Genomic DNA, 14274 nt, shown 5'->3' with positions numbered 1-14274 from the left:
GGTTGTTCCACTGATTAATTGTTCTAACTGTCAGGAAGTTTCTCCTTTGTTCTAGGTTGCTTCTCTCTTTGGTTAGTTTCCATCTGTTGCTTCTTGTCCTGCCTTCAGGCGCTTTGGAGAATAGCTTGACTCCCTCTTCTTTGGGGCAGCCCCCGAGATATTGGAAGACTGCTATCATGTCCCCTCTCGTCCTTCTCTTCATTAAACTGGATGCACCCAATTCCAGCAACCGCTCTTTATTTGTTTTAGCCTCCTGTTCCCTAATCATCTTTGCTACTTTTCTCCACACACTTTCTAGAGTCTCAACATCTTTTGTGAATGCTCCAACACTGGAAGTTTTTAAGAAGAGATTGGACAACCATTTGGTACAGGGTTTCCTGCCTGAGCAGGGGGTTGGACTAGAAGATCTTCAAGGTCCCTTCCAACTCTGTTATTCTGCAAAAAAAAAAAGCTGTCTGTCAAAGAACCAGCACGCTGTAGTAGCTGAGATGTTGAACTTGGTTTGGGCAGATCGAGGCTTGAGTCTCCACACATTCAGAGACCTGGGAGTCAAATTCCTTCCGCTCCATCTTGCAGCTGGAGAGATAAAATGAGGGGAGAGCTTTTTCTGAGACGTCCTTGGTGCCCTCTGAGCTTGGTTGTTCTCTTGCAGACATTTCATTACCCCAATTAGATCTTCTTCTTTTTCCCTTTACTTCCTCTTTTACCACTTCGGGTGCGGAGGTTTTTGCTCTTCTGGCGGCTTCAGCCATTGTTGTTTGATACTGTTATCGCCTGTCGTTGATGTTGCCTCTCCGTCTTCTGGGTCTGCCTCATGTTCTTTGAGCTTCTCCTCATTTTTGTATGTGCTTTCTGGGGTATGGGATCCCAAGACACCTTCTCTAAGTGAGCAAACCACTTTTATTTGTTGGGTTTGTATCCGTGCACCGGTGATGTTACCTAGTTTGGGGAATGAGAGGGCCGCAAGGAAACAAGCAAGCTCGGAGAGGACCAAGGACCGCACAGTTGAAGCCTGAGCTGCCAATATTCTCCTTTACATTCCTACTTCACTCTCAGCCTTTCAAGGAAAGACCTCGGTGCAGCCAATGACAATTAGCTTGTGAGCCAGAGGATCAAGTTCTCCATTGGTTCCTAACACTGTCCTTTAACAATGGCATGGCCTGCAGCTATTAGCAGCTAATGATGGAGTTGATCGGGCTTTCTTTAGCTTCAGCTTTAGCGTCCTGATCTGTAGCCCGAAATGCAAAGCTAAAGGAAAGTGATGGTATAGGAAGAGATCTGTCTGGATATCTCCAACAAACGGTACCAGGGACCCAGTTCCCTTAATGTCTCCGGAGATTCTCAGTCATCCAGGTTGTGGTTGTCGCAAAAGTGGCTTTTTCCAAAAGGCCACTGGACTTTCTTGGAAAATGTCTCGCTTCTCCTCCAAGAAGCTCATCCATCAGAACCGAAGAAGCTTCTTGGAGGAGAAGCGAAACGTTTTCTTGGGAGGTGTGTGTGTGTGTAGGGGGGGGGGAAATCAAAAGTCCAGTTGCCTTTTGGAAAAAGTATCTTTGGGACACCCAGTTTCCTTCATTTTTTTTTTCTTGATGGTATGTGAGCTCATATGTAACTTTAGGCCGGTATTTCTCAACCTGGGCAGCGTTAAGAGGTGTGGGCTTTTACTCCCGCTAATCAAGGAGAGAACCAACTTGGAACTAAGGAGAAACTTCCTGACAGCTAGAACAACAAACGACTTGCCTTCAGAATTTGTGGGTGCTCCATTACTGGAGATTTTTAAGAAGAAACCGGACTGCCATTTGTCTGAGATGGTATAAGGTCTCCTGCTGGAGCAGGGGTTGGTCTAGAAGACCTCCAAGGTCCCTTTCAACTCTGTCATTCTGTTATTTCCAGATTTCCACATCCACTCCCAGAATGGTGGTTTGGCATGGGTGACTACTTTTGGGGTGACTGCCCCCCCAATTCTCCTGCTGCTGCTACTACCGGTAGTTACAGCTACAGAATATTGCTGATTTCTGTTGTTCCTTGTTGGAAGTAGAAAATTTGTTCTCTGCTGACCAGGGAGAAGAAAGCCAGGCCATTGACCAAGATAGACCTTTCCCGCTCTTTTTCCCCCTCCCAGCAAAGAAACTATTTAGTAACTACCTGTGACTATTATTCAGAAGACAAATTGGGGGGAAAAGCTAGCTGAGTTTCCCAGAATTGCTAAAAGGGAAGGGGAAGCTACAAGTTCTCCCAATGTTCCAGTGCTCTGTTGTTGTTGTTAGCTGCGAAGTCGTGTCCGACCCATTGCGACCCTATGGACAACGTTCCTCCAGGCCTTCCTGTCTTCTACCATCTGCTGGAGTCCATTTAGGCTCACGCCTCCTGCTTCAGTGACTCCATCCAGCCACCTCATTCTCTGTCGTCCCCTTCTTCTCTTGCCCTCGATCTTTCCCAGCATTAGGCTCTTCTCCAGTGAGTCCTTCCTTCTCATTAGGTGGCCAAAGTATTTGAGTTTCCGCTTCAGGATCTGGCCTTCTAAAGAGCAGTCAGGGTGGATCTCCTCTAGGACTGACCGGTTTGATCGCTTTGAAGTCCAAGGGACTTGCAGGAGTCTTCTCCAGCACCATAGTTCAAAGGCTTCAATTCTTTGGCGCTCAGCCTTTCTTATGGTCCAACTTTCACTGCCATACATTGCAACTGGGAAGACCGTAGCCTTGACTATACGCACTTTTGTTGACAGGGTGATGTCTCTGCTTTTTAGTGTGCTGTCTAGATTTGCCATGGCTTTCCTCCGGAGGAGCAAGCGTCTTTTAATTTCTTGGCTACAGTCCCCATCTGCAGTGATCTTGGAGCCCAGGAAAATAAAATCTGTCAATACCTCCATTTCTTCCCCATCTATTTGCCAGGAATTGAGAGGGCCGGATGCCATGATCTTGGTTTTCTTAATGTTTAGTTTCAACCCAAGTTTTGCACTCTCCTTCTTCACTCGCAACAAGAGGCTCTTCAGTTCCTCTTCACTTTCTGCCATTAGAGTGGTATCATCTGCATTAGTGCTCTAGCCGGTCTATTTCTATCTCCCAAAGTTCTGGCTGGGGAATTCTGGGAGTTGTAGTCCACCCATCTTAGAACTGCCGAGCTTAAGAGACACTGACACGGAGGCCTGTCCAGATCTGAAGCTGCCCTTTTTCTTAAACACGATGCTGGCCTGTTGTTGTTGTTGTTGTTGTTGTTTTGTTGTTGTTGTTGTTGTTGTTTTTTGTTTGTTTCTGTTTCTGTTCACTTTAGGTACAAAACTTTAGAGACAAAATTTGGACAGGCACGAGAGTTGTCTATTCCGCTCACCGTCTGGTTTTGCAGCATTACCACTAACCCAAACAGTGGAACTTCTGCGGGGGGGGAAAAAAAGGATTTTTTAAAAAAAGCAATATACTGTATATTTGGCAGAGTCATGTTCTCCATCTGGGTGGTACTCGCTTCCCCATAAATATTGGCAGGGCTTATGTGCCTCCACTGTGTCCCTATTTAATGCTTCCAAGTATTGCTTCCACGTCTTCCTTTTGGAAGATAAGAAATGCTCGCCTTGCTTAGCCATACGGAACTGCCTGGATAGACTCTTGGCTGAGAAAAGGCAAGTAGAGACGAGAGTCCTAAGGGAACAATAAATTCCACTCTGATGCGGCACAAGGAACTCTGGGAGTTGAAGTCCACAAGTCTTCAAGTTGCCAAGGTTGGACCCCCTGGTCTAAATCAGGTCTGATTTATTCATTTGATTGTTCGTTTATTTGTGTTTATTAAATTTACATGTCATCGATCTCACTGTCACGGGACTTACAATCCGATAAAACAATATTATCAAAGTTTGGAATCAGAATCAGAATAGAATAGAGCTGGAAGGGACCTTGGAGGTCATCTAGTCCAACCCCCTGCTCAAGCAGGAAACCCTGTACCCTAACCAGTGGAACAACCTGCCTCCAGAAGTGGTGAATGCTCCAACACTGGAAGTTTTGAAGAAGAGACTGGACAGCCATTTGTCTGAAATGGTATAGGGTTTCCTGCCTGAGCAGGGGGTTGGACTAGATGACCTCCAAGGTCCCTTCCAACTTATTATTATTATTATTATTACTATTATTATTATTGCTATTATTATTATTATTATTATTATTATTATTATTATTATTATTATTATTATTTCAGACAAGTGACTGTCTAATCTCTCCTTAAAAGCCTCCAGTGATGGAGCGCCCACAGCTTCTGGAGGCAGGCTGTTCCACTGGTTAATTGTTCTAACTGTCAGGAAGTTTCTCCTTAGTTCTAGGTTGCTTCTCTCCTTGATGAGTTTCCATCCGTTGTTTCTTGTCTTGCCTTTTGGTGCTTTGGAAAATAAGTTGACCCCCGCCCCCTCTTCTTTTTGCCAGCCCCTCAAATACTGGCATACCACCATCATGTCACCCCTAGGTTTTTTTTCCCTCTAGACGAGATGTATACATATCCTGCAATCATTCTTCACATGTTTTAGTCTCCAGGCTTTTAATCACCTTAGCTGCTGTACAATAAGTAGAATCTTAAAAGGAATAGAGAAATAGCTAAGATAGCAGTGGGGTGTGTGTGATATGGAATAGAATAGAATAGAATAGAATAGAATAGAATAGAATAGAATAGAATAGAATAGAATAGAATAGAATAGAATAGAATAGAATTACAGAATAAAATAGAATGGGATAGAATTTAGAATAGAATAGAATAGAATAGAATAGAATAGAATAGAATAGAATAGAATAGAATAGAATAGAATAGAATAGAATAGAATAGAATAGAATAGAATAGAATAGAATAGAATTACAGAATAGAATTACAGAATAGAATAGAATAGAATAGAATAGAATAGAATAGAATAGAATAGAATAGAATAGAATAGAATAGAATAGAATAGAATAGAATAGAATAGAATAGAATAGAATAGAATAGAACTGGAAGGGACCTTGGAGGTCTTCTAGTCCAGCCCCCCTCTCAAGCAGGAGAACCTATACCAGGGGTAGGCAACCTTGGCTCTTTTATGACTCATGGACTTCAACTCCCAGAATTCCTGAGCCAGCCATGCTGAGGGAAAAGGGCGAGGTTTCCAAGCTGAGCCATGCTGGCTCAGGAATTCTGGGAGTTGAAGTCCACGAGTCATAAAAGAACCAAGGTTGCCTACACCTGACCTAGGCCATCTCAGACAAGTGACTGTCTAGCACAGGGATCTGCAACCTTGACAACTTTAAGACTTGTGGACGACAGCTCCCAGAATTCCTCAGCCAGCTGCCTGAGGAATTCTGGGAGCTGAAGTCCAGAAGTCTTAAAGTTGTCAAGGTTGCAGACCCCTCGTCTAGCAAGTGACTTGTGATGAGATCTTCTATTTAATCCAGTAACCACCTCCAGAATGGCACACCCCATTCTGGGCGTGGAAACCAGTCTTTGCATCTTTACATAGAAATTGGCAGCTCTACCCAACAATAGCATCAATAGTTACCCCACAAAACAAAGGAAATCTACATGGATTGGATCCGCTGATTGTTGTTTTTTTTTCCTGGAGGGGAGGAGAGGGAGGAGGAGGAGGAAAGGTCAGCATATGTGGAATTGGACCCATTTTATTCCTGCTGGAGAGGTGAGCCTGGTAATAGCTGAGGATGGGATTGTTCTGCTGATGAGCTGGCACCACTTTGCACTCTGTTTTCAGGGGGCTAAAGTATCCTGCTGGGTACCAATTATGTGAGATGGAAGTTAGAGGAGGAAGAGGAGGAGGAGGGTGGGAAGGAGAGACAAGGGGTGGACAAACCATAATCATAATCATAATAGTAAAGTTGGAAGGAACCTTGGAGGTCATCTAGTCCAACCCCCTGCTCAGGCAGGAAACCCTATACCATTTCAGGCAAATGGCTGTCCAGTATTCTTCTTAAAAACTTCCAGTGTTGGAGCATTCACCACTTCTGGAGGCAGGTTGTTCCACTGGTTGATTGTTCTGTCAGGAAGTTTCTCCTTAGTTCTAGGTTGCTTCTCTCCTTGATGAGTTTCCATCCGTTGCTTCTTTTCCTGCCTTCAAGCGCTTTGGAGAATAGCTTGACTGCCTCTTCTTTGTGGCAGCCCCTGAGATGTTGGAAGACTGCTATCATGTCCCCCCTTGTCCTTCTCTTCATTGAACTAGACATACCCAATTCTAGCAACTGTTCCTTATGTGTTTTAGCCTCCAGTCCCCGATCATCTTTGTTGCCCTTCTCTGCACTCTTTCTAGAGTTTGCCCAAACTCATGTCCATTGCATCTATGACACTGTCTAAACATCTCCTCCTCTGCCTTCCCCTTTCATCTTCTACCTTCCGTCTTTCCCAACATCAGGATCGTTCCCAAGGAGTTCTCTCTTCTTATTTGGTGGCCAACATTTTTGAGCTTCCGCTTTAGGATCTGTCCTTCCAAAGAGGAGCCAGGGTTGATTTCCTTTAGCGTTGACCGATTTGATCTCCTTGCAGCCCAAGAGACTCCTAAGCGTCTTCTCCAACACCACAATTCGAAAGCATCAATTCTTCATCACTCGGCCTTCCTTATTGTCCACCTCTCACATCCCATTTCGGAAGAGTTTCTTGACTCCCGATGAGCAAGGAAGAAAGGGGAAAAACTCTGCCTTAACTTTTGCTGTTGTTCAGTCACTGAATTGTGTCCAGCTGTTTGCGAACCCCATGGACCACAGTACGCCAGGCACCCCTGTTCCCCCAGAGTTTGCCCAAACTCATGTTCATTGTGTTGATTACACTGTCTAACCATCTCATCCTCTGCCCTCTCCTTCTCCTTTTTCCTTCCACCTTTCCCAAGATCAGGATCTTTTCCAAGGAGAGCACTATTGCAAGGGCCCTTAAAATATTTATTTGCTTCCTTACTTAATAAGAATTTATTTATTTCATTAAAACAAGTTGGCATGGGCTGCCCAGCTCATGGACCAGTGACTCTGGGGCAACATACAGCATTAAAAATCCACAAACCTGAACACCCCATAAAACAAAAAAACCCCCATAAAATGAAAATTTCCCATGCTTCCTGAAACAGGTGCTATCTTTGATTCCAACAGGGGACCATTGTCTGAATTCTCCAAAATCTCTGAAGGAGACTGGTAGCCCTCCCCCCCCTTCCCCCCAAACTAAGAAATTTTAATCAAAGAGATAAGCTTTTGGGAGTTGCACTCCGTGCGTGGGAAGAGAGAAATCTAAATTTGACAAATATATAAAAATAAATAAATAAGTTTCGTTTTTCAGTCTTTTGCTACCAGATTTTTTTTTCCTTCAAAATTCTGGAAATTGGATTATTTTTTATTATTTATTTATTTTAATCCCATTTATATCCCGCCCTTCTCCGAAGACTCAGGGCGGCTTACAAGCTTAACAGTATATTATATTATAGTATTATATATTATATATTATATATTATATATTATATATTATAGTATATTAGCCCGGCATATTGTCTCCCTATAGAATCGATAATTCCCCCACCTTGTTTAAATGTACACCTTGTCTTGAGGCAGCTGTTAAGTCAACTACAGCCTGTGCAAAGTAAAAAAATAAAATAAAATAAAACCTTTAACCAGTTCCCACTCTTCCTCAAACACTGGACCCATCCGTGTGCTATTGTCCCAATTTCTCAGGACCGTCTTCCTCCTTCACTGCCTTTTCAAAAACCATCCTGACAGTAAGCCAGCCTGTTAGCATTGCCTGCAGGAGGTCAGGATGAAACTGGGGTCTGGGAGAATGAGGTTCTTTTGAAGCTGGAAGAAGTGGGGAAACAAAGGAAGATTTGAGTAGCTAATCTTTCCACAAACAGACAGCCCGCCAGGGAGGCCTCCGCGGTGAAGGAAGGGCCAGATTGGAGAAAGCAGGGATGGGTGTATCCTCTGCAGGCATTCACACAACCTGCTTAACCCCGGGCGACTGAATTTGCCTCCAGACGCTGTGGGTGCTCCATCACTGGAGTTTTTAAAGAAGAGATTGGACGACCCTTTGTCTGACATGGTATAGAGCAGGAGGTCTTCAAACATGGCCTTTTTGTCACTCGTGGACTTCAACTCCCAGAATTCCTCAGCCAGGCGTGTTTCTGTTTGTGGCTTGCTTTCTGGGAAAACCTCCTGAGCTCCTCCAGAAGCAGAGAACTGAAATAAGCGAATCCGATAAAAGAGGGCATCAGATGGTCTCCCCACGTTCCAGTGCTCTAGCCGGTCTATTTCTATCTCCCAAAGTTCTGGCTGGGGAATTCTGGGAGTTGAAGTCCACACATCTTAGAATGGCTGAGGTGAAGAGACACTGACAGGCCGGTCTGCACTCTCTGCCGGGCTGCGTAGCGGAGACAAACTGAGCGAAGAAATGGAATTCTTTCTCACCAACCTGTGAAACCTGCCACAAATATTTGCTTCCATCCATCTCCTGACCTCCCTGGGTGGCAGGTCTCCCTCCCCGGGGAGGTGATGGTCGGAAGCCCCTGGCCTTTCAAACACCCTTCCCAGGGTATAACCGGTGTCATTAAATCTTCCCTTTCTAATGTATTCAATAATCCTTAGGCCAAACACACTTTCTCCTCCCTTTCCTGGGCTTACCAACACAGGGCTTGGAGAAGTTGCAAAGATGCTCAGGAAAAGAGACAACAGCTGGCTCCTTTGATCCTCTGATCCTAGTACCGCTTTACAAAGCCCTAGCAAGACCACACCTGGAATGCTGCAGCCAGTTTTGGTCACCCTATCACAGAAAAGATGTTGAGAGTTTGGAAAAACTGCAGAGAAGAGCAACTAAGAGGATCAAAAGGCCTGGAGGCTAAAACATACGCAGAACGGCTGCAGGACTTGGGTTTGGCCGGTCTAAAGAAAAGAAGAAACAGGGGTGACATGATAGCAGTGTTCCAATATATGAGGGGCTGCCACAAGGCAGAGGGTGGGGGGTCAGGTTGTTCAGCAGAGCACCAGAGGGAAGGATGAGAAACAATGGTTGGAAGCTGATCAAAGAGAGAAGCAACCTGGAATTAAGGAGAAACTTCCTGACAGTGAGGACAATCAACCAGTGGAACAGCTTACCCCCCAGAAATTGTGGGCACTCCATCACTGGAGATTTTTAAGAAGAGACTAGACAATCACCTGTCCGAGATGATGTAGGTTCTCCTGCTTGAGCAGGGGGCTGGACTAGAAGACCTCCAAGGTCCCTTCCAGCTCTGCTCTATTCTATTCTATTCTATTCTATTCTATTCTATTCTATTCTATTCTATTCTATTCTATTCTATTCTATTCTATTCTATTCTATTCTATTCTATTCTATTCTCCTCTTAACCCGGAAGCTGGGTTTCGTGTAGGCAAATCAGGACACAGAACTGGAAGATGAAGGGGTGTGGGGTGGGGGTGGGAGTGGAAAAAGGCATTTTTACAAGGGACTCACAAGTGTTAAACTGCCACCCTGCCTTGTCTCCTAAAAAGCCACCTCGAATTCAGCAGGCTGGCAAGCTGAGTGTCAAAGAAGCCATTTGTCTCGGGCTAAAGATCGCAGTTGGAGCATAAGAGAAGACAAGCCTTGGTTAAAAAATATGATTTACATGTGCACATCCTGTTGATTATTTGCTTTGCGGGGAAGTTGTTGCCTGAATAATGATTCAAACAAGGTAACGGCTTGTCGGCATATTTCGTTTGTGGAAAAAAACTGGGCAAGGTTTAGCCAATTAATGGTTTACATTAGCAATGATCAACGGTTCGGGCAGGCAGAAAGTATACTTTTTGCTGATCTGACATCAGATGTTTAAATTTTTTTGAAAACCCAAGGCAACCTTATAAAAATTCCTGGCGGCAGGCAGGATCCAGAAAAGACACATCCTGACTCTTCTCTGATAGAAGGAAATTCCCTTTTTAAGTCATGTCTCAGTTAAAAAGAGACTGGACAGCCATTTGTCTGAAATGGTATAGGGTTTCCTGCCTGAGCAGGGGATTGGACTAGATGACCTCCAAGTTCCCTTCCAACATAATTATATTATATTATATTATATTATATTATATTATATTATATTATATTATATTATATTATATTATATTATATTATATTATATTATATTATATTATATTATATTATATCATATGATATGATATGATATGATATGATATGATATGATATTATATTATATTATATGATATTATATGATATTATATTATATTATTATATTATATGATATTATATGATATGATATATGATATGATATGATATTATTATATTATATTATATTATATTATATTATATTATATTATATTATATTATATTATATTATATTATTATATTATATTATATTATATTATATTATATTATTATTATATTATATTATTACATTACATTACATTACGTTACGTTACGTTACGTTACATTACATTACATTACATTACATTACATTACATTACATTATATTATATTATATTATATTATATTATATTATATTATATTATATTATATTATATTATATTATTTATTATATTAAAATATTATATTATTATTATTTTTTTAATCCCATTTATATCCCGCCCTTCTCTGAAGACTCAGGGCGGCTTACAAGCTTAGCAGTAGTCTTCATTCTATGTATATGCCTGCTTATTAGGGCTTTCACACACACCCCAAGTGGCATTATTACAAAGTCAGCTTAATTGCCCCCAACAATCTGGGTCCTCATTTTACCTACCTCGGAAGGATGGAAGGCTGAGTCAACCTTGAGCCTGGTGGGACTCGAACCTGCACTAATTGCAGGCAGCTGGTGTTACTTAAGGAGGCATTAGCCCATATCATATCATATCATATCATATCATATCATATCATATCATATCATATCATATTGTTGTTGTTGGCTTAAATTACACATAATGCCATACAATGGCTAATGAATCAGTTATACCTGTAATATGGGGCTTTTGTGCTTGAGGAGGGGGGGAAAAACTTTGACTTTGGGTTTTGCTGTTTAGATAGGTTATAGAAATGGCTGGTATTATGAATAAGCAAAAAGGTGTGGCTGAGTGTTATTTTACCTTATTGTACTGTGCTAAAAAGCATCAGAAGCCAATGCTTTTCTTCCTTTTTCCACTTTTCCCCTACACTTTTCCCTCTTCTTTTTTTTCCTCCCTTACTTTACTTCCATTTTTCTTTGGATTTGGTATTTTGATAAACTAAACAGAATTTAAAAATCAGAGAAATAACCCAAACCGAGGCCCTATTACGGGTTCACCTGCATCAAATAAATGATTTTCTATGAACGTCATAGGACTGAACATGTTTTAAAGTTTTAATAGCAAGGAAATTACTATTTTAAGTTACTCCCGATGTGAACTAAGACCATTTGGACTTCTGTCACAGAATTGTGTGTGGGAGAGCTGCAGAATCCCCGATTACATTATTTATTTATTTCTTCAGGTTGACTTACGAAAAGCGACTGAGGCAAAAAAATTTGTGGCTAGGCGAGACAATCGTTAAGTGAATTTTGTCCCATTTTACGACCTTTCTTGCCACGGTTGTTCAGTGAATCACTGCAGTTGATCGGTTAGTCACACGGTTACTAAGTGAGTCTGGCTTTCCCGTTGTCAGCAGGTCACAAAAGGGGATCACATGACCCCAGAGCAACGCAACTGTCATAATTATGAGTCAACTGAATACAAATCACATGACCACGGGGATGCAGCAAGGGTCATAAGTGTGAAAAATGGTCATAAGTCACTATTTTCGGTGCCATGGTAACATCAAACGGTCACTAAACGAACTGTGGTATGTTGAGGACTACTTGCATCCTAGAATGATTTCACACAGTGTGCTCAGGCTCACAATAACACACAAAGACCATAGATGGTGAACCACAATCTTCCCAGAACAGCTGCATTTAGCCGGGCGTTCTGTGTTGTGTGAATCCAGCTATTTGCTCTAGGGCAGGGGTAGGCAATCTTGGCCCTTTTATGAGTCGTGGACTTCAACTCCCAGAATTCCTGAGCCAGCCATGCTGAGGGGAAAGGGAGAGGTTTCCAAGCTGAGCCGTGCTGGCTCAGGAATTCTGGGAGTTGAAGTCCACGAGTCATAAAAGAGCCAAGGTTTTCTACCCCTGGCCTAGGCCTAGGGCACTTTATGACTTGTGGACTTCAACTCCCAGAATTCCTGAGCCAGCCATGCTGAGGGGAAAGGGAGAGGTTTCCAAGCTGAGCCGTGCTGGCTCAGGAATTCTGGGAGTTGAAGCCCACCAGTCATAAAAGAGCCGAGGTTGCCTACCCCTGCTCTAGGGGGTCATTCCGGCTGCAACCTAGCCTCAGTCTCAAATTGTTTCAAGATGGATATTTGTCCTATTGTATTAAACGAGGGTCTTAACGATGCTAATCTCCCAACCTCAGATCAGCTGAAAAGCCAACTTAATGTGGTTTATCCCAGTAATGTCCTTCCTCAGATATTTGCAATTTCAAGGAGTTCTAACGGCTCATTTCACTTTCATTTGTTATTTTAAAATCAGTCAGGGCCCACAAGAGAGATATTTGAAAGAAATTCCAGCTTGCTGTATGGACGAGGACCAGAACCTGGGTGACAATTAATTCTAGTCTTCCTTAGACACAAAAGATGGTGGGGGGTAGCCCCTCTCCTTCAGCCCAACCCACCTCACAGGGTTGTTGTGAGAAAGCTAGAGGCTAGAAGCATTAGTATGTACACCACTGTGAAACAAAGGAGTAACTGTGAGAGGGATCTTGGAGTCCTAGTGGACAATCACTTAAATAGGAGCCAGCAGTGTGTTGCAGTTGCCAAAAAAGCCAACACAGTGCTAGGATGCATCAACAGAGGGGTAGAATCAAGATTACGTGAAGTGTTAATACTACTTTACAATGCCTTGGTAAGGCCACACTTGGAATACGGCATCCAGTTTTGGTCACCACGATATAAAAAGGATGTTGAGATTCTAGAAAGAGTATAGAGAACAGAGATGATCAGGGGACGGGAGGCTAAATGGTTGCTGGAATTGGGTGGTGGTGTTGATAGTTGCGAAGTCATGTCCGACCCATCGTGACCCCATGGACAATGTTCCTTCAGGCCTTCCTGTTCTGTACCATCTTCTGGAGTCCATTTAAGCTCACGCCTACTGCTTAATGGAATTGGGTATGTCTAGCTTAATGAAGAGAAGGACGAGGGGTGACATGATAGCAATGTTCCAATATTGAAGGGGTGGCCACAAAGAAGAGGGAGTCAAGCTATTTTCCAAAGCACTTGAGGGCAGGACAAGAAGCAACGGATGGAAACTAATCAAGGAGAGAACCAACTTAGAACTAAGGAGACATTTCCTGACAGTGAGGACAATTAACCAGTGGAACAACCTGCCTCCAGAAATCATGGATGCTCCATCACTGGAGGCTTTTAAGAAGAGACTGGACAATCACTTGACTGGCATAGTATAGGGTCTCCTGCTTGAACAGAGGGTTGGACTAGAAGACCTCCAAGGTCCCTTATAATCACATTCTGTTCTGTTATTAAAAAAAAAGTCACTGGTTCCTATCCTGCTTCGGTTGCCTGTTTTCCCCAGCTCCTGACAATACCCTAAGGGAAACGGATGACAGAACTCAGATCTGAGCAATGGTTGAGTGGGGAATTCTGGGAGCTGAAGTCCACACATTTTAAAAGTGGCCACGGTTGAGAAACACTGGATTTGTCTCGCCCCTTGAAGCTGCCTTTTTTCATCCTGTTGAAATAAGCAGGAAAAGCCTATTTTAACAACTATGGTGCCGCTAACAGTCACCCTCTCTTCTGGACAGGGGATGAGATAAAAGCAATGTTTAGAGATACAGCAGGAAAGTGAGGTGGGCTCAGATGTGGAATGGAACGGAAGAGAACAGAACAGAACAGGAGTTGGAAGGGACCTTGGAGGTCTTCTAGTCCAACCCCCCTGTTCAGGCAGGAAACCCTTTACTTTGGAGAATAGCTTGACTACCTTTTTTGTGGCAACCCCTGAGATATTGGAACACTGCTATCATGTCACCCCCTCGTCCTCTTTTCATTAAACTATGTGTGCTACAAGACCTTTTTTCACAGTTAAGGCCTTTGCAGTATTTCTCCATGATCATGTGATCAGAATTCAGATGCTTGGCAACTGCTTCATATTTTTATGACCGCTGCTTTGTCCCCAAGGCCATGTGATCCACTTTTGTGACCTTCTGACAAAGCAAAGTCAGTGGGGAATCCGGAATCATTTAACAACCGGGTTACAAATTCATCCGCCGGAGTGATTCCCTTAACAACTGGGGCAAGGAA

Source organism: Vipera ursinii (genome assembly GCF_947247035.1).
Source record: "Vipera ursinii genome assembly, chromosome: 5".
Lineage (NCBI taxonomy): Eukaryota > Metazoa > Chordata > Lepidosauria > Squamata > Viperidae > Vipera > Vipera ursinii.
The sequence above is the reverse complement of the archived record's forward strand: the minus strand, read 5'-3'. Positions refer to the sequence as shown.